Here is a 20783-nt window from a genome sequence, read left to right as displayed (position 1 = left end):
ACTTCCAGTTATGTTTTAGGGTGCTGTTTGGATGTAGATATATTTAACTGCAGATCTGCCATAAGAAAATAGTGGGTAAAAATGCTCCATTGTAAAAATCAATCAATCCAATAATCAGTATTTTTACATTTTCCTAATTCGGGTTTCAGAAGCTGTTCCTAAGAAACTCTATGAGAAGTGTAATAGCCTGCAATGCTAGATGTTCAGCTTCACCCACACTTAACTTCTTTATTGAAGCAGGTCTCCCACTTCTTCCCTTACTGCAGATAATTTTTTTATCTATTAAAAACAAAAAAAACCTAACCAAAACCCAAAACTCAATGAAACTTGCATTTAATTAAACATAATTAGAGAACAAAACAGCTCATTAAAACCAAATCCAGTGGAAAACTATTCCAGTCAGATTTAAATGATACAGTGCCATTCTATAAACAGAATTCCATATGTCTGGTGGCAAGACAGTCACACAATCTACATCCAGAACATTACAAATGCTGTATTATTCAATGATTTTATGCCAATGATTAATTTGCAACTCAATAGCTAATTTAGGTCTTTTATCCTATTACATACAGTATTACTCAAGTTGCAATGACAAGCCAGGTACGTTGGCCTGGCTTGCTTTATTGATATTCTTGGAAGCATAAAACTACGTTTACATGACCACCACAGCCAGGCAGACAGAACTCATCCAGCAGGAAGCAGTTTACAGCATAGCTTTTACAAAGGCGCTGCACAGTATCTTTAGACATGAATCTCTTCATGTTAGCTGTGCAAAAGCATGTGGTTTAATCCTGCTGTCAAAGCATCCTCTGCAGTTAACAGAGGCACTTTCAGAAGGTGACCCATCTATTTGTAAAACAGGTGTGCAACGCAGGCAGGATGGATTACTGTTTGCTTCTTTCTAGTGGTAACAGCAGGGGTCTACATAGCTTGAAAAGCTAAGCAGCTTCTCAAGGCATTAGATAATTAGTTAGATAAAATTTTGGTTCTCCTAACCTTGATCCAACTCTCAGGGCTTAAAATATATTTAAAAAAAAATAAAATAATTCCTAATTTCCTCTTTCTTTCAGGGTCTTCACTAATCATCTTTGACTTACTCTAGATTCAAAACCTTCAATGAATGATCAGAATTAAAGATAAGCTGAAGCTCTAATATCAGTTAGCATTTACAAATGATACCATGTATTTGTTTACTTCAAAACCACTACTGTTACCACAAACAAAACCAACAGACATTAAAAGATTTCATACCAGGGGAAAAAAAACCAACCAAACAAACCAACCCCAAATTTTTGTGTGGCCCCATATATGCAACTTTGTATCTCTAAGGTATGACTACAGCATGTATAGGCACATCAATGACAGCTTTAATTTAGCTTGAGAAGTGGTGGCAAACTAACAGGAAAAGCTTCGTGAACTGTAAGTATCCACACAGGTGCTCAGAGGCTCCGGGAGGGTGGTACTTTTGTGCCTTCCCTTTGCCAAAGGCAAAACAATGGGAACTTCACAGCAGTTCATAGGCATTTTGTCTTCCCTAAAACTATCGCTGGTAGCCTTGTTGTGCATCTTTCCTTCTGAATACCTATGCACCCCTAAATGGCAAGGGTACATGCCAGGTCTCTGAATAGAAAGAATCTTTATTTGGGCTTCCCAAATAACCTGTATGGTGGTGTGTAGCAGAAACAACCACCATTTCCCTACAATAAATCTGCTAAAAAGGAGGAAGAGAACTAATGCACAGAAAGAATCATTATTTAAACATGCAGATGGTACAATAAAGATCTTACTCGCTGAAAAGGTGAGCAATGAATTTACTGTAGAGTAGCAGTCAGGCAAGAAAAGTCTGTTTTCCAAGTACTCAGATTCCGCTTAAGTATCTGCATTTAATAAGAACAATTGTGCCTTGTTAAATTTGTTTGACGAACCAGATCTCCTTCCACAACAGGATGATCTGCCTAGTTGATGAGGGAAAGGCTGTGGATGTTGTCTACTTTCACCTTAATAAAGCCTTTGACACTGTCTCCCACAGCATTCTCCTGAAGAAACTGGCTGCTCATGGCTTGGACAGGTGTACTCCATGGTGGGAGAAAAGCTGGCTGGATGTCCGAGCCCAAGAAGTGGTGGTGAATGGAGTTACACCCTGCTGGTGACCAGTTGCAAGTGGTGTTCCCCAGGGCTCAGTTCTGTTTAATACCTTTATTGACAGTTTGAACAAGGGGATCAAGTGCACCTTCAGTGCAGATGACACCAAGTTGCAGGGGGAGTGTTGATCTGCCTGAGGGCAGGAGGCTCTGCAGAGGGACCTGGGCAGGCTGGAGCGATGGGCCCAGGCCAGTGGTGTGAGGTTCAGCAGGGCTCAGTGCCGGGTCCTGCCCGTGGGTCACAGCAGCCCCACGCAGCGCTACAGGCTGGGGCAGAGCGGCTGGAAAGGGCCTGGTGGGAAAGGGCCTGGGGGTGCTGGGTGACGGCCGGCTGGGCAGGAGCCAGCAGTGTGCCCAGGGGGCCCAGGCGGCCAGCAGCACTCCCTGACAGGAGGCTGTAGGCAGGTGGGGGTTGGTCTCTTCTCCCAAGTAACAAGTGATATAGGACAAGAGGAAATGGCCTCCAATTGTGCCGGGGAGGTTTAGATTGGGTATTAGGAAAAATTTATTCACCCACACGGTTATCAAGCACTGGAACTGCCCAGGTTAGTGGTTGAGTCACCGTCCCTGGAGGTATATAAAAGACATGTAGACGTAGTGTTTAGGGACATGGTTTAACGGTGGACTTGGCAGTGTCAGGTTTATGGCTAGTGTCAATGATCTTAAGGGTCTTTTCCAACCTAAATGATTCTATTATTCTACCCGGGCAAAACTTAAAATGCTCCATTTACTATCTCTAGTGGAACTCAAGAACTGTTATGATCTACCGCTTCCAACACTCTTTGGAGAGACTTTTTGCTTAAATTCAGAATGCTATGTTGTCCATCACTGATACAAGCTGAAAGAAACATTTCCAAAGAAAAATACTTGGGCTTCTAAATATGTATTATTCATTTAATTTCATTTTCAGCAGAGCACACTTTCTGGTGGTTCCCATTCATCTGACGGCAGACAGAACCATAAAAGTCATTACATATGAAAAACTTGCAAGTTAGCTTCTCATCCAACTTCGCTGTGCCTGCATGTACCTCCCTGTGGGTGTGCATGCATGTATTTATGGCATCTACATGAATTATAGAGTTCACAACAGCAACTCTTACTGTCTTAGGGACAATGCTAAGCACAGTCAGTTTCAGTCAATACTGTCACTTACCTCTTTTAATTCCAAGTGATTAAACAACACCAAGTTTTTTCTACAACAAAACTGATACTGCAACTTAACGTAATAGATGAACACTGACACAATGCAAGCTGACAGGACTAATGAGCCAAGAAACTAGCATTCAAATTATTGATTAGTCGATACTGAAGCACTCCTTATATAGTTTAGTCAGGCCAAATCGAGGTAACTTAGGCGCAAATTTCACTGTCCAATAATGACAGAATTTTCCCCCACCATTCAGTCACATCCACTTCTTTTACAAGCTATACAAATTTCTACCCAGATCAGTTCCAGCATCACTGGAAAACAGTAGATTTGATGCAGGACTTGTAATCTTCATTCACCATTTCTATACCAAAACCTATGCCTATAACAGCAAATATTTTTTCTCAATCTGCCTATTGGCTAGGAATTCAACTTTTATCTCTCAGCTTCCCAAACTGTTTTGTCCTTTGCACAGTTCATCAAAAAGACAAATGAACTGGTTAGTCACAACACAGGGATGCAGAACAATGTCACCAAAATTTTGTTTATCTTTAGTCATACAGATTCCTCCTTGGCTGGACTTAAAAGTAGCTAACACCATGTGGACAGACTTAATAACCAGTAAAAGTATGTGAAGACTTTCACCTTGCACAAATGGTGCAAAAGTACAGTAAAAGGAAGGCAAAGGATGAAATCTTGCAAAGATGAACACCAGTCATCTGTTTCTGCTTCACTCTTCTCTCAGATATACTACTTACAGGCATTTACCTCAAGTGGCAGGAGAGCAACATCTTACCTGTTTTCCCCTGACTGAAAAAATATTCTGCTTTGAGAGCAATCTCTACAGTGTTCTGCAGCAAGGAATGGCTGTAATACAGTGAAGAGCAGCTGCACTGTGATTACAAAATTCTAATTCTGTAAAAAGTTTATGTCTACTGAACAGTCTGTGATACATCTGATGTTGAACAAACTGAAGTTTTTCCAATGTTAGAACCTTTCTTTACTCTGAAGATAAAAGGAGAAGAAAAAAAAAAGTCTTTAAACCTCTTAAAATGAAGAGAGAGAGAGAAGCAGCATAAGACATTACAGAACAAACAGATTAAATGACCAATAGCACATGAGGAGCACTGATCTGAGACTCACTTAACAGATTAACTTGAACTCATGGCTGAAATAACTCAAATTAAGGTAATATTTAACCTCTTGCATACCATTTAGCCTTTTTAGACTGGAAAGAAACAAACGTGACAATTTTTAAAAATGGTTATGAGAGACATGGAGAACTGGAGGACTGTACCCTTGCTCTATATTGCTGAAGTAATTTAAAGCTCCAAGAATAGGATCTGTAGACATATGGATATGTATGATAACCGGGGGAAGGATCAACGTGGCTTCTACAAAGGGAAGCCATGTCTCAAAACCACAGAAATTCTTTGAAAGATTTGGCAAGCACTTGAATAAAGGAGATTTGATTGATTGATCTACTTAGATTTCTAAAACTTATTTGACAAGGTCCCTCACCAAAGGTTCTTGAGGAAGCCACAGAAGGCAGAAATTAATTAGTAGTTGGTTAAGAGACACAAAACAGGGAAGGAATAAGTGCTCAGTTGTCCCAGTGCACAGAGGTCATCAGGAAGTCTGACAGATCAGAGCTGCTGTCTGCTACTCAATGAGCCAGTACAGGAGCTGAGATGAGAAAGGAGGTGACACTAGTTGGAGTGCGTGTGTGTGTATTCAGAGTTCTTCATAATAATAAATTTCTACCAAACTGAAGAGCTGGAAGAGGATTCCACTGAGATTCAGTGACAGAGTATTAAATGGCAGGTGAAAGTCCATGTAAATAAATACAAAATTATGAATATTGAACACCATCCTCATTTCATATATTAAACAGACTAAGTGACCTATTATTACAAGCACAGAAATCTTAAAATCTAAGGAAATGTTCCACAACGATTAACTTCATGCCCAATTCTAGTTACAAAAAAAAAAAAAAAAAAAAAGGCAATCCATACACAACTGTTATGAAGTATTAAGCATTTTTCCTGTATAAATCCACTGTGTGACTATCTTGATTTGCGGACATATTCAAAACTCCACTGGACAAGGTCCTGAGAAACCTCCTCTAGCTGACCCAGCTTAAGCAGGGAGGTTGGACTAGATGATCTTAAGAGGTCCCTGCCAAAATCATCCATTCTGTGATCCTGTGTTACATCTTGAGCACTGAATGCAAATCTACATTGCTATTCTGATATGAATACAGAGCTGAAGCTTCAGATTTGGCTTCAGATTTCTGAGGGTTGAGGGACTGCTCTGGGCAAGTACTCTTAGATGCATGCTGTTCTTACACTTCTTTCTAGGTATGTGCTTCTCACTATGGATGGAGACAGGGTTTCGGCCTAAACAGACCTTTGACCTGACCCAGCACAGCCATTCTTACACTATAAAGACTCAAAAACTTTAGGATGAATAGTTCATTTTAAATTTCTGTTGCAAATGTATACGCATACATTAGTCAGTATAGAGAAAACAGGATTTTGAAATGCGATTTTTTAAATTATTTTTAGGTTTTGACATGGCTGGAAGTTCGGAAAACAAATGTGTAGTGTTTCCAAACAAGAAATCTCCACAACTGGAATGAAAAGCATATCCATGGTATCATTAGAGTTGATTCTTACTGAAAGGCAAATTTAAGTTTCCTTTAAACACAGTAACGCACATACCCAGTGTGCTATATGCTCATCTGAAAGCAACATCTGCAGTTTAGATACATCTTCCGCCAGACATTAAGGATGCAGAAGAGCACAACATCAGCCCCAAAAGGAGACTTTTATTTCAATTTGAGATAAGAATGTGGCTCAGAGAATTTAACGGATCCCTTGGTGATGTCAACAAATCAATATTGAACCTACTGCTATCAACAAGCAGACACTGAAAATCAATGCAGTTATTCTGACACAGGAAGAACTCTGCCGAGTCACCAAGACTGGTAACATGGGCAACCATGTTGTACAGTTTCTTTCACAAAATGATCATATACCATTTTTAGGCACATTCCTTGTCTCTCCTGCTCATATTGAAAAGGCTATTACAGAACTACACATGGGTAGATAGTTTCTTCTAAATTACAGGTTTTGTTGTAATTGTGGTCAAGTTACTTCTCTCCTTCTTTGCATGCAGGAGGAGTCCTTAAATTTAGGTGAATTATTCTACCCCGCAGGAGTGGTTCTCTGTTGGAGAACTACCACCACCTTTCCCCGGCACCATCTGTTGGACTAAAGGAACCCAATTCCTCCACAGCGTATTTTCCAGATGAAAAATTTACAAATAAGTTTTGAGCGGGATTTTTCATAATACATATGAAGGCAAGCATTTTATGCCACTGTTGCAGTCGCTTTTCACATCTGCAATTATTATGCTGGCTGGATAAAAAACGGGGACAAACCAGGTCCTGTAACTCAGACCCACATAATTTTCAAGAGCCAATTAAAAGCATGCTATTCTTCATTTTTGTTTGACAAGAGTTACAGGAGCCGAGTCCTCCTACATTCAGGAGTCATTATATTTATCCACACTTAATCCACATTCCAAAAATGAAAAGGAGGAAGATGGGATGCTGGTAGACACCTACCTGCATAATGAAATCTAATCCCTCACTTTCCCTGAAATTTCAAGATTTCTATCAGCTTTCTGACTAGCATACCAATGACTAGCATACCGATTACACCCTGTTCGGCACTCATCGCAAGAAGATAGGTGTAGAATGCCCCATTCTTCAGCTTCTGAAGTTGCAACCATTAAGTCCAGTGGAGAAAATCTTTTCCTTTTTGCATAAAGACAATTGAGAGCACTTTCTTAGGAGTTAGGGAGGAAGGAAGGTGAAAATAACCATAGACATCCTTGGTTAAAGAAGCAAGGAGTCACCAAAAGAATGTAAAGGAACAGATTCATCCTTGGTATAAGCAATGCTGCAAGAATACTAATTTTTTTTTCAGTTTCAGTTTGAGTGGGATAATGGCATAGAGGGGAGCAGTTTTATAAACTATTTCCTTTTAGGATTTTTTTTATCTCTCTAGAAAATTTGCCTATGCAATCTAACCTTCATCAAAAGCTTGCCAGAAACACACTGCTTTTTACTTCAGTGTTTCTATTTTTTTCCCAACATGCACATTTGAGCAATATGCCTTCAGTTTGTTATATATCTTATTTAATATTTTAGTTATTGACTTTGGCATAAACTTAGGAGTATGCTGACTCAGTTTGCTGATGACAAAGCTGGGGAGGCATTGGCAATACAGAAGAGGGCCGTAGTATCAGAAAGGAAAAACTGTACTTACTACCTGGGGAGCAGGAGAAAGACAAAAGGGATACAATTCAGCCGTATTAACAGCAAAGTCATGCATTACAGACAAATAACAAGAACTAAGCTGTAAAATACAAGTCTCATCAATCGCAAACAGAGAAGAAAAACAGAAGACAAACAATCTGGGCAACAAACAACCTGACAGCTACAAACTACCAAGATAGGAGCTATGAGAAAGGCAAATGGGATCCCATCCCATTCAATAATGTTTATTGTTCTTATTAGGAAAGTCTGAGAATTTTGTAACTGGAGTCAGCACATAAACACAGCTTCTGCAACCTCCCTATGTTACAGTAGGAAAGTATATCATATCAAAGCTGCACGTCTTTTGGTGTAACATGTAAAACACAGTCCAAGCCGGAATCAAAGACAGAAGGTGAAAACAGTTAAAAGAGGGACCTGCATCAAAACTCTCATAAGGCACCATGGTAAAAGAGATAAAATGTAGTTTGTTCTTGCAATCTGGTTACTTTGAGTCAAGACTGTCTTTAATTAACACAAAATGTAAAATGTGAAAATGTTTGTAAATTTTAATTCATAATTGTTGAAAAATTCCATGCTGTGAAACTGTCCCTTATCCACACCATGCCAATACTTCAATTGCTCATCCTAACTCAAAACAAAAACAAATGCCAAAATACTGAAATTTATCATGGGATGGAAATTCTGGAGTTTTCAAATCTGCTGTTTCACTATTGTAAAGATATGAATATGTGGATAAAACAAACCTTAACAGGCACGACTCTCAAGCATGCAATATGGTCTTCCAATGGCTGCATGCCATCGTGGATGACTAACACATTGTGCTAATCATTATTATTCTGTTTCGACTGTGACTATGGAAAAACACAATTAAATGGTCTTGCTAGTTACTCAATACAGTTAAAATACGGATCATAAGAAGCACTATGGCAAACTATTTAAACAGGCTATCTGATAAGTATTTATTGTATTCATTCAAAAATAAAAAACATAATCAGTTAACAAAATTGGGACTGACAGGAGGAAAAAGTAAGATTTGTTGGACTATTTATTTAAAGAACAAGTTTTACCAGCTCTACTTTAGATGGTCATCTGCAAAGGAAACACATCTTAACATGACTGCTTCCATCAGAAACAACACTTCTTTGTTTCTAAAGTCATGCATAACACATTTTTAATACATAAATGTTGCAAGAACAATAAAAATATACTTATATAGAATAAAATCAATTTCAAGTAACATGAGCTAATTCTTTTAACTATACAAGCCGAAGATTGAAATGGTCAAAAAGAAAGTGTTGTGCTGAGGAGGAGGATAAAGTGGAGGAAGAGATGACCAAGGTTGTTTTGTGATTTCGAATGAATGATTGTCTGAAAATAGAAGAGTATTCTTTTTATGTTAGTGCCAATCAAACCAACTCTGTGGGCAAGCTTTTATAGTAATGAATAAAACTGTCTTTTTCACTCAGTTTTATTCCTGTTCCACATACTGTTGAACACCTATGATATGAATTATGCATAGAGATGGATCTGAATTTAAATTCAAAAAATTATTTACCTGCATATTTATTATGGAGATACCACCATAATACAGAGATGGAGATGGGTTTCATGTCCATGAGAGTCAGATTAGAAAACATACCAGTGAATTTCAAGGTATCTCTTTCATTGCAGATTTTCCATTACACGTTGACCTGATCTGGCAATTGATTACTGATCTTAGACAGCATTCACTGATTATTAATTTTAACTACCAATCCAAATTCTTTTTGCAGTTAAGATATTCTTGAATTAAATTGCTGTGAAGGGAGAATCAGATGCAATAAATTTAAAAGCCTTCCCCCCTGCTGCAGCAAACAAAATGAAGTTATTATTGCCTTTTTAGTATCAGAAGTGTTGCTCCAAGACTTGCTGTTCTAACAATATTTTGTGAAGAGCAAATCTGACTTCCTCTTTCAACTCAGTCCCCTGCCAGTTAGATAACAGAACAGTGTATAGCGAACAGAGTGCTCCATAAACATTTGCAGCTTCCATCAGGCAGCAAAGAATCCCAGGAAAACAAGACAAGACAAAACCCACCTTTACTATGTTTCTGACCACCTGAAACCTAAAGCCACTAAACAAAATTAATCATTATTAATTTCCTAATGATCATCAGTATCTACACCATAAAGTGTTTCCCATAACAAAATCAGCTTTGCAGCCCTTCAGTTTTCAGTTTTACTAAGCCAGAAATTCATGAGGGTTTGAAGAGAATTAAGAGAGTGAAGACTGATCATTCGCTGTCCCTACAGCACACAACGGGGTCGGGGAGCATCCAACGGAACTAGCAGGTAAAAACATTCATGCATCTGTATCTTACAGGTCTCTGAACTTAGATGATGATAATGATTTTCAACTTGGTTTGTGTTCAGCTTCAGCAAATCATTCTTGCACAATGTGGAAAGCTGACAAGCAAATGTTCTACTTCAAGAAAACAAACACCTGTAAAGCACTGTATACCAGATCAGAATTGTGGTTCATTAATCTAGAAAACAAGTCGATAGACTGAAAAAAAAAACCCCACAAAAAAAAAAACCCAAACAATCAGTACTTATCCATGGCAGACTATCTTGAGGCCTTAAAAGCCTTACCCAGACATCCATTTTCTCTGCAGAAGAACAAAACTATGTAATCCACCACATTAAAAAAAAAACCAATGTGTGCCAAAATAATTGTAATAGTTTCTGGTCCAATGCTTGTTCTTAAAATGAATTTCTGGCCCAAAGGTTGATCTTAAAATGCTCTCATTGGTCCACAATGTTAGACTGGTGCAGGACACCAATAAATAAGAAACAGCAAACACCGGCTTGCATATACAGAGAATCTGAAAAAGACAGTCTCATTTGAATAAAACCGAAATAATTAACCTTCAAAGAATATAAGCAGCTACAAGGTCTCATTATCAACCAAAAGTTGCACAATTTATGGCCAGCCTTCCGCAGAAGGGGTATGCAAGTCCACTTCTTTCAACACAGTATTAGAAGTTTTTTACAGCTAAACACAAAATAAAATCACATAGCATATTCTTTGGTACTGGCAGTGTGCCTCCATTAACAAGGACTAATTAAAGACAAATCAGTACGAATATTATTTCAGAAGTACTTTAAGATAATACCAGACTTCTTATTCCAAGAATATTCATTAAGATCTTGCACACTTTTATTTCCATTCAAGAGTGCAAAATTGTTCATTGAAAGTAATTTATTTAGATTAAATTGGAATTCCTGCATGTAATTTCTGGGCTGGTCCCAACTTCTTTACATGAATGTGTTATCTACTAATGTCAACGTTCCTGGCTTTTAATAAATGACCAAATGTCAACAAGCAATTCACAGTTTGATGCAACTAATCTGATTGACTGATCCCTCTCAGTCACATAATATTGTGCTGCCTCATTATAAAACATAAATTCAGGACATCTGTACATTTTTATGCAGTATTCTGTTCTGCTAAAATCTGTGGAGCAATGCGGGTCATCTTCATGAATAAAACCACAATCAACTGAGTATTTCAAGTATGAGTTTGCAAAAGCTGTGAACCAGGCACACACGGATACGCTTTAAACATCAGAAGACTGAACATTAGTAACAGTACTGGTGTGTTCATGATGATCTGAACTGAGAAGAAAGTACAAATACTTGCAAGAAGGAAAAATTAGGGGGGGGGGGGGGGGGGGGGGGCGGGGCGGGGGGAGACACACGATCTGTTTTAGAATGATGCCTCTTCCCTAAACTGCTTTTTCTCCCAATGCCTGGAGAGAGGGCAGAGAAGGGAGGCATCACATGTTTCTAGTGAGGAGAGATTGGGGAAAAGGATTGTGCAGATGACATCAATCCTGAGGTAAAGTTGCAGTTCTGGCATCTTACCTGTGGCATATGGATGCTCACAGCAAGGTATGCATTGAAGCACAGACTATACATTTGTTGAATGGCTTAAATTTTAATGCTGTTGTTTTTGAGGATTTGCATTATAAATCTTGGATTTGCTTTTACTGATGTTTTACCCCCCCAAAAAAACCCAACACCAACCCCCCCCCCAAAAAAAAACCCCAAAAAAATCCGCAACCCTAATAGACAGACAGTAAACTGTCAAAAGGCAGCATGTTTTATAATTTTTTTCCTCAGCAGGGTTGCTATTTTCCTTATCTTTTATTTCACATCTTACGGTTCTGGAGTTCTAGCATGGATAACCAGACATGTGAAAGGAGGACAGCTTAGAAGGTAGAATATTATGTTGTTCAGGTGGTTACTTCACTTGTGTCAGAATTAGCATACAACTCCAACCTTATAATTTGGTGGTTCATGCCAAATAATTTCTTTCCTGTTATCCCATGCAGATGAAATTCAAAGAGACAAAGGCTTTGGTTGTTACAGATTGAACGGTCCCTTTCAAAATCATATTGTTGTAGGGTCTTCTAACTTCGGATTAGTTTACACAAAAAGCAACAACACCTCAGCAACCTATTCTCAAGGCAATAGATGCAAATATTGATGGTGCCCAGTAGTTTATGTGTTTTAACTGGTAGTAACCTATGACCGTAACAACACAATTTTTGCATTCATTCTATAACCAAAAGACTCATTTGCAATGCTCATTGGTATAGTATTATGTCACCACTACTCCACCTTTCTGATTTGAACATTATATAGTCTAAGAAATCGAGCAAATGTAATGTATAATTTGATCAAAAAACCCACACTTGAAAACGGTCTTGGACTGTTCATTCTCAATGATCTTTCTCATTGCCTCATGCTAAGAGATCTTAAAAACCCCATAGCTAACCAGGAAAAAAGAATTAAGTTTCCGTGTGCATGACGACAACCTTCCTACATATTCCAGTAAATTCAAGGGAAATGTCAGTCTGTCCTTAAAACACATAATCCTCAGCAGTTACAGTATGTTCGGGCTGCTCTGGAGCATGCTGCTAGCTGAGATACCATTCTGAGAAGAACCTTCCCCATTAATCCCATTTCAACAAAACACTTTCCAAAACAGATCTGATTTCCTACATCAGAAAGCTGGGAGAGCATCACAGATAATGAACTGCAGTCTTGGAACAGAGCAAGGAACAAGTATGCTTTTCTTGCCTTGTTCAGGTGAGTTTTTAGAGGTTTAAAAGCTACACAGATAGAACTCTGGGAAAACACATCCTGTGCACTTTTGCCAAAGGTGGTGTCACTCTGATAGATCTCTCCTAACACTGAATTACAAAAGTAAGGCAAAAGCGACAAAAAGAAAATGACGTGCTTTGACAACACAAAACCCCCGAAATTAAATTCTTAATGATTCTCCAGCTCAGATTTCACCAAGCTGCTAGCTTAAACTCCAAAGAACAATGAAGAATAATAATAAAAAAGAATCCTTATAAATTAGAGATTAGTTTAGTTTTTAAGAGCAGTAACCAGCAAGTTAAAATGCGTTTTCTGGTGATTACTGACTGGCTGGGGACACTGATCATGCCAGGCCAAATGAAGGCTCACTAACAACAAAAGTAAGAGTCTTTCCAAGTATCGATGACTGGTTGTAAAAGCTGTCATTCTTACTTTTTTTTTTTTTTTTTTTTAACGGAGGAGACAGGGAAACCACAAATATTCTAAAAGTTATTAGACAAATCAAAAATCAAAAGCAGCATCAACATTTGGAAACACACAGAACATTTGGTTACCCTTTCTCAGAATGAGCATCACTGTACTGTAAAAAAAATATCCCTTGTGAAATCAGTGATTGCTCAGCTAATGAAGGTCTGCTTATTGTGAAGAAAGGAAGCATGATAAGACTGCCTAAACAAAGAAGTCAACAACAAATATGCAAGTTTATGTTTAAATTCTGCTTTGTTGTGAAAGCAAAAGGGAGTACATATTCTTTCTTTTTATGCAATATTAACTCCCACTAATGGTACATACATATTGTACATATATAGATGAAAATAATATTCAGATCTTTGCACTTTTTTCCACACAATGTGCAGTGTCAGAAGATCACTTTCCCACAGCCGGGCCAAACTTCTGGCTAGCAGACCACCACAGAAGAATTGTTCAGGTTTACTGCAATAAAGCCAGCTCAATCCGTTGTACTATAAACAAAACTAGGAGAGGGGATGACTATTTTTTTTTCCATTTCCTGCTTGACCTTTTCATACAACATTCGGGAAGATAAAACTTCTTTAATCTGAGTAACTGGAGAGGATAGCTAGTCCTTTCTAGCAAGTACCTGGAATTCCGCAGATGGGGCACAAGCTAGAGCAAACAGCGAGTATTTTTTCACTGACCGCCACTGACAACTGGTGATCTTTTCAAATGTGGCTTTTTGCCATGTGAGCAAGCATTCAAGCATCTGTTACTGGTAAAATTCTACCTATGAATTGTGTCCATTACAATCGCTTACATAATACTGTGCACACTTGGACACACACCAAAAGACACAGTGGAATGAGCACGTATTTGCTTCTCGAACCACAGGTCTTTAGTAGATTTACCTACCCTCCATGCAGAATTACATAGTTTTATTACACAATCATGATTTCAAATGAACTTGAAAATACTTCATCATTTTCTCTGTAACAAGCTACAAGAACAACTTTGTTGTATCTGACCCCTTGCAGACTACTGCAATGTTTTTCAAATATGACTACTCTCATACTAACATAAATGATATCATTACTTTGAACTCTTAAAAGCTCTACGTGCAAAAAATATTTTTGGTATTCTTAGGAGTACTTACTTCAAGAGCTAGTCATTTTCTCCATTAGAAATACATATATTTTTTTAACTGAAAAAGACAATAAAAACCAATGAGAAAAATGCATAGTGGCTGACAGAAGAAAAAAAATGATAACAAAAATATGTTAGAGAATTGTTATTTCTAATAGCTCTTTTTTAAGTACAAGAAAGCTGTGAAAATTACACAGAATGATCATCTATTCATTCCAGCTATTCAAAACCACCCCACCACTCCTTTCATAGAAAAAAGGTAACGGCTCAGTTTATTGACAGAACAATGCATTGAGTACACAAACTACTATGAGTACAGAGACAATGCAATACTCTGCAATGACTAACTACTCTTTCAATGCTTGCTCTAAGTATTGAATTTTTATTTATATAATATATACTCCCTTTAGCTTCCAAGTTAATTAAAACTTGAGCAGACAGACATTGACCTGCACATTATGTTGAATGCATGATATCACAAGCATCCCATTAATCAAATTGCCAATTAACTACAGTTAGATTCAAATACAGTATCACTAGAACATATAATCTAGGTATGCAGTAGCATGTAGTGCAGTGCATTGGGAGCACACCACTGTTATGGATGGTGGCAACATACCGATATGAACACACAAATTTTTTGCAGGTTTTACACCAGATGAGCCCTGATCTGGTCCTGTGAACTGATTGTTCACAAGAGTGGATTAAGTGCACCTGAACTGCATCTTCTGGTTCAGCTACATTCTGTCTGCTCTATGTGCTCCAAGAATGCCCCTTGATGCAAAGCAAGGGACACGGAGAGGGGATAATTGGGACATTTGTTTCACAAAAGTCATTCCCTACCCAAATTAAAACCTCAGTGTTGACACATCCACAAACTGCCTTTTTAAAATAGCAATGGTACAATACAATGTTACAAACAAAATCTCGTGCTCCTTTAATTGGAAACATGCCACAACATGCTATTAGCTGTAGTCTATTTCAGTTCATGTTTCGAAGAAGAAAAGCTTGTTTCAAACTATTTTTTATATAATACAGCTATGATATATATATTACTGACTGTATTAAAAACCAAGTAACCTGTTTATTTACAGAGGTAGCTGGGCAGTTGCTTCCACAGAATCGTTAACTTCTTCCTGAAAGAAGGTGGTTATGGTAGTGTTAGCTTCTCTGACGTGACTGATCACAAGTGCTGACAACCAAACACTTTGTCCATAGCTGAATGAATCAAACAACCTATTTTCCATCACGAAATGACAGAGACAATGACTGTTACAGTATTAGCAGGAATCAGACATACACATAGGCCATTAAGAAAAATGCATATTTTGTCATCTGTTTTCTAAGAGTTAGCAAAGCAGGTGTTGAGTTTGTAGTTCAATGCAAAACTCCTGGCTGCAGCAGAACAATGGCTTTGCCACAAATCCCAACTGTAGAGGGATTTGAACAACTGTCTGTAAAACTCAAAACTCATTTTCTAACAAGAACAGAGTGTCAGCTGTGCGAACAAATAGTCAAAAAAAGCTTTCTTGTTTTCTAACTAAGAAACACAGAGAGAGATAATGTTTAGACAGATAACTTCGTGCCAAAGGTAGGCGTTTGGACAACTGAGTCAATAATAATCTCCCATGGCAAGGTTCAAAGTATTTACCCTCCGAGCCCATTTCTCCCCATGATTAGCAAGCCTCAGGTGAAATGGTATGTCTACTCTCAACTGGTTTTTATTTACTGAATGATAGAGGAAATTCTCTTTTCTTGCTTTTTCAACACCCATTTTTTTAATTCTGAAATAACCAGTTGTTGAACTGAACCAGACAAAACTGAAGAAAATACTCTCCCTGCACAGAGTAAAGAACTCTGGCTGTCAAGCCGTGGACTAGGCATTGCAAGTTCAGGTTCCTGGTACCAAAGCAAGTAATTTCATCCAGAACATCAGGGTTAAGAAGCTATAGAGCTTCCACAAAAAGCATTCACTGCTTGATATTACTTTTTATTTATGACTGTAGATCAACATGTATTTTGAGAGGGGCTGACTCCCCCTCTCTTAGAGCAGCACCTTGCTTAACAAAAATCTGACATCCTCTTTCTGGCCAATTTAGCATTGGATTCTCTACTTCACAACAGCTCTGCTTCAGTAGGAGCAAAGTACGTGTTTGCCATAAAAGAGCCTGCGGTCAAATGCTTAGGACATTGTTCAAGGGAAAGGTGAGGGGGACAGTACCCCTTCAAGAGCAAAAGGAAGTGAAAATCTTCAGCTAGGGAGGGCTACGCTGGCTGGTGCAATCCATGAAGACCATTCTCCACGATGAACTGCCACTTTTGGCCAGCACCAAAAGAATACCATGTCCTCTGTATCTCCTAAAAGGTCTAATGCACCTACCACAACAGTCCCAAACAAGGCCTCAGACCCACCTCTGCAGCAGCCTTCCCTATCAGCAAGAACTGCCTGCATGAAAATGCTTGCTGCTTGCCTGAAGGCAAGAGGGTAACAAGCAAGCTACAGTTCATGGCACGATGTGATGTAGGGAACAGGCAAATCTACACAGGCATTTCTGCTCAAAGATAATTCTCATCCTAGTTCAGCGAAGCACTCCATGCTCACATTCACACAGCTAGCACCATGTGCTGTCAGCCGCAAGCTTGCATCTCTTTGGAAAATCCTCAGGTCCAGTACTAAAAGTCACAAGCAAGTAATTGAAAGTATTACTGAAGGAGGGACTGACCTACGCTAAATGCACAGCAAAATTCAAAGCAAAATGGCAACTGATTTTCAAAATAAACGCGGCAGTCCATAAAACAAATGACGCCTGAGAAGAACAGAAAAAAAGCCCATTTACTTTTTTTTTTTTTTATGAAGGAATGGAAAGGGAAATAATTGGCATACTTTCAAAGCAAAAAAATGCTTGAATTTCAAACCATTGAGTGCAAAACCAATCAATTTCTATAAAATTATACAAAGAAGTTACCTGATTTCATCTACTACTGCTATTACAAAAGTAGATGCTACTACGACAGCACTTATAAATAGGATTGACAGAGTGAGACATCATTCTGCACACTGAAATCTTGAGTTCAAACCACAGACCGGATTTAAACTCTCTCTGTGAACTGAAGGACAGAAACCACCTATGATTCAGCTCACACTGTCAGTTCAAGGTAAGTTGCAAGTACTGGGTGCCTTTCAGTTTCAGGTCCTCAGTAAGGATTATACAATTGAAAGGCTGCCCACAAACGAACAGGTAATCTTGGAAAATCCTGATTTATCATTCTTACACACAGAAAAATGCCTGTAAGTCTTAAGGCTTTTTAAAAACTACTATTATTATTTAATTCATGCTTTGAAACTGAAAGAAAGCCCTAAGGATTTAGTTGGAAATACTTCCAGCTGCTCTTGATCATTTAATAATCTGCAATATGCCTACAATAACAATATTAGGTAGTTTCAACTCAAATAATTATGTAGTTTGGCACAGTTAGGCAAGGAAGTGCATGTTAAGTAAGATTCCATAACTGAAATTGCAACAAAGAGAAATTCCTTTTTTGCAATATTGCCGAGTATCGAAAAAATTGTTACTTAATTTCGTCTTCACTCAAATGCTATTTTTAGACTAATCCTGAAGTCAGAAACTCTGTACCAAAACATACAGCATGGTTACATAAGGCTAATAAAAGGTTTTAGTCTTTAAGGAACATACCAGTTTAGAACCTAAAACTATTAAAATCTTTTTCCAAGTGTGGAAAATAACCTTTTAGACGATTACACTCAGAACAGAATTCCAATGTCCACAACTAACAGTGTTGCAACCTTCTGAGAAGGAACAGATACTCTTTGTAAAGCCAAGACCAAAATTTCATCTTTGCAGCATTCTTAACTCCTGTTATGTGGTACACACAAAACCAACTTGTCAGAAATGGACTAAAAGTATGGTTAACTAGCCAGGCATTCTGTAGAACATAAAAATAGCTGTCCTGGGTCACGGTAAAAGCCTGCCTATCCCAGAATGCTTTTAACCTCAAGAAGATTGTAAGAACAGAAGTAAACCTGTATCAGTACTGTCAAAAAATATTCTGATAACGTTCAACAACTGACAGTTCAATAGCTAGTATCTTCACATTTGATCAGTCTTAATGGATTTCCTGAACTTGCTTAGTTGCCCATTAAATCCATGTGAGCTTTCAGTGCCCATAGTATCCAGGAGCCCGGAGTTCCACCACTTAACTACACACTGAGCTGAAATGGCCTTACCTCCCGAGGCTCATTTTTGGCTTGCTAGCTTTGTCAGATGCCCTGCAGAGCCTGCATCAAAGAAAAGAGTGAACAATCACCTCTAGACAGGTGTTCCATCCATGCCACACATGTCTCCAGAGATCTCTGTCTCAACCTCACTATAGGATTTACTGGGGGGGGGGGGGGGGGGGGGGGGGGGGGGGGGGGCGGGGACTAAAATGAAATGGGGGTGGAGGAGAAATAATTATCTAAACTGAATTTCATCCACCATTTTAAATGCCCTATCAGTCCAATAAGGTCTTTCTGCAATTCTTTATAGGCAAGGCTGTCTTTAAAACCCTCAATAATTTAGTAAGACCATCAAATATCACTGTCTGACCCCTTTATGAACATGTTGAGCAGCACAGACACCTGAACCGATCCCTGTGGAACTCCACTGTTGAAAGACAACTGTTTACTTCTACCCAAGCTTTTAGACATTTATTATTTTTCTTGCTAGCAGGAGCTTCCCCCGTTTCTCCCCCGACTCTTTAGTTGGTCACGCAAGGAAGAATTATTGACTATGATGGCTTCACGATTTGCCAGACATACTTTGCAGAAAGGGCACTCCTTCCTAAAGGGAACTCCCAAACTAGGCAACAGCTGTCCAAATGTAGGTCTTTGCAGTCTGACACAAGACATCTTCCAGTCCCTGTACTTGTTAAAGATATTTTAGGATAGTGTCTCCAGTTGGTTATTTTAATATGCTGTTTTCATTTACCGCATCTAAAAGGATAACATACCCACATTTTTCAGCCTCACATGACATACTTTCACCACCTCTAACCTAAGCAATGGGTATTTTTTTGGTAGAGGTACTCAAAATCATCTCCACAATTAAAAGGTTGGACACAAGGTTACCAAGAGAAAACAGTAGTTTTATATTAGACTTAGGAACCAAGAAGGATTGTTGGATCTGCTTATAGATTTGCTAAGACACACCTGGGCTATCAGAGGGGGTCTGAGATTAACATCAGCACTCTGGATGCTGGCTCTGAAAGGATCTCAATGCTAGCCTTGGGACCTAAGGATCAAGATCTCACTGCCATACCCACTGGTGTGATTTTCCCTCAGAGCATGTACTCCTCTGAGTTCTTCTCTCTCCCTTCCCTACTTCATATTCTTTGATTAAGATATAAGTTCTTACCGGTTTTCTTTGTGCTTTTGTTTTAAACATTATTTCCTTGTTCTATCCAACAGCAGAGCAGAGGTAGTGACTCGCATCTCTACACTAGTTGGGTGCGGTTATTTTCCTTATTCAAACCTTGTCAGGGTTTCAGCATCTACTGCCTCACCTTGCAAGGTAGAAAAGCCCACTGCACCTCAGCTTTCATTAACTTTTCCTTCCTCACACAGGAGAGTTCACATTTTAAAACCCCTTTCCAAGTTACACCAGAAACCCATGATGTATCACCAATACAGACTATTCTTAAATGAAACCCACAGTCACTATCACACATGCTGAAAGGATTCTAGACAGACCACACATAACAGTATTAATCCAGGCAACAGAGTTGGTATCAACTGCTGTTATTTGGCACTACACAATTTTTTTTGGCCAATTTTGAACATAAAACTGACACAACAATATTTCATGTTTTACATTTTTATGTTTGTGCATAGGCGCACAGTGAAGTCAAGTATAAACGTGGTGAGCATACATAAACCTATGCCTATTTAAACCTGGCTAGCATGAGTAGCAATAGTGGCAAAGAGGCAGCAGCAGATGCTTAAGACCTAGCCAGCAAGCCAAGAATGATATTATTGTGTATTTCTACGCCTTTCCTGCCCCTATCAGTTACAGCTCAACAAGCACAGGTATGCTTTGTAGCAGTAACTTTCACTGCATGCCCTTTCTGCAGAAATACTGTACCAAGGCAACCATGTTATTACCTGCAAATTTCCCACAGCCACCCAGGATTTTAATACTCTATCACTGAAAAAATTGTCAATTGCTACTTATTACCTGCTGGTTTACAGATTTAAGTCATCTACCATAAACCCTTTAAAAAGCTATCATTTTTCACTTTTCCCCTACACGCAGGTTATTTTCTACCCACAGATTCAACATAAACCACCAACTGTATTTATAGAGTAAAAATCACACATTAGATATAGGCATAGCATT

The 20783-nt window shown here is 38.6% G+C and overlaps 1 protein-coding gene across 2 annotated transcripts in view; it reads right to left on the bottom strand.

The window, feature by feature from the left end:
• The window catches only part of CAMK4 (calcium/calmodulin dependent protein kinase IV), a 175300-nt gene that overhangs the window by 148478 nt on the left and 6039 nt on the right, over positions 1-20783 (bottom strand). The window lies entirely within an intron of this gene.

Source organism: Falco punctatus, assembly GCF_963210335.1.
Source record: "Falco punctatus genome assembly, chromosome: Z".
Taxonomy (NCBI): domain Eukaryota; kingdom Metazoa; phylum Chordata; class Aves; order Falconiformes; family Falconidae; genus Falco; species Falco punctatus.
Note: the sequence above shows the minus strand (reverse complement) of the source record. Positions and strands in the feature narration are given on the sequence as shown.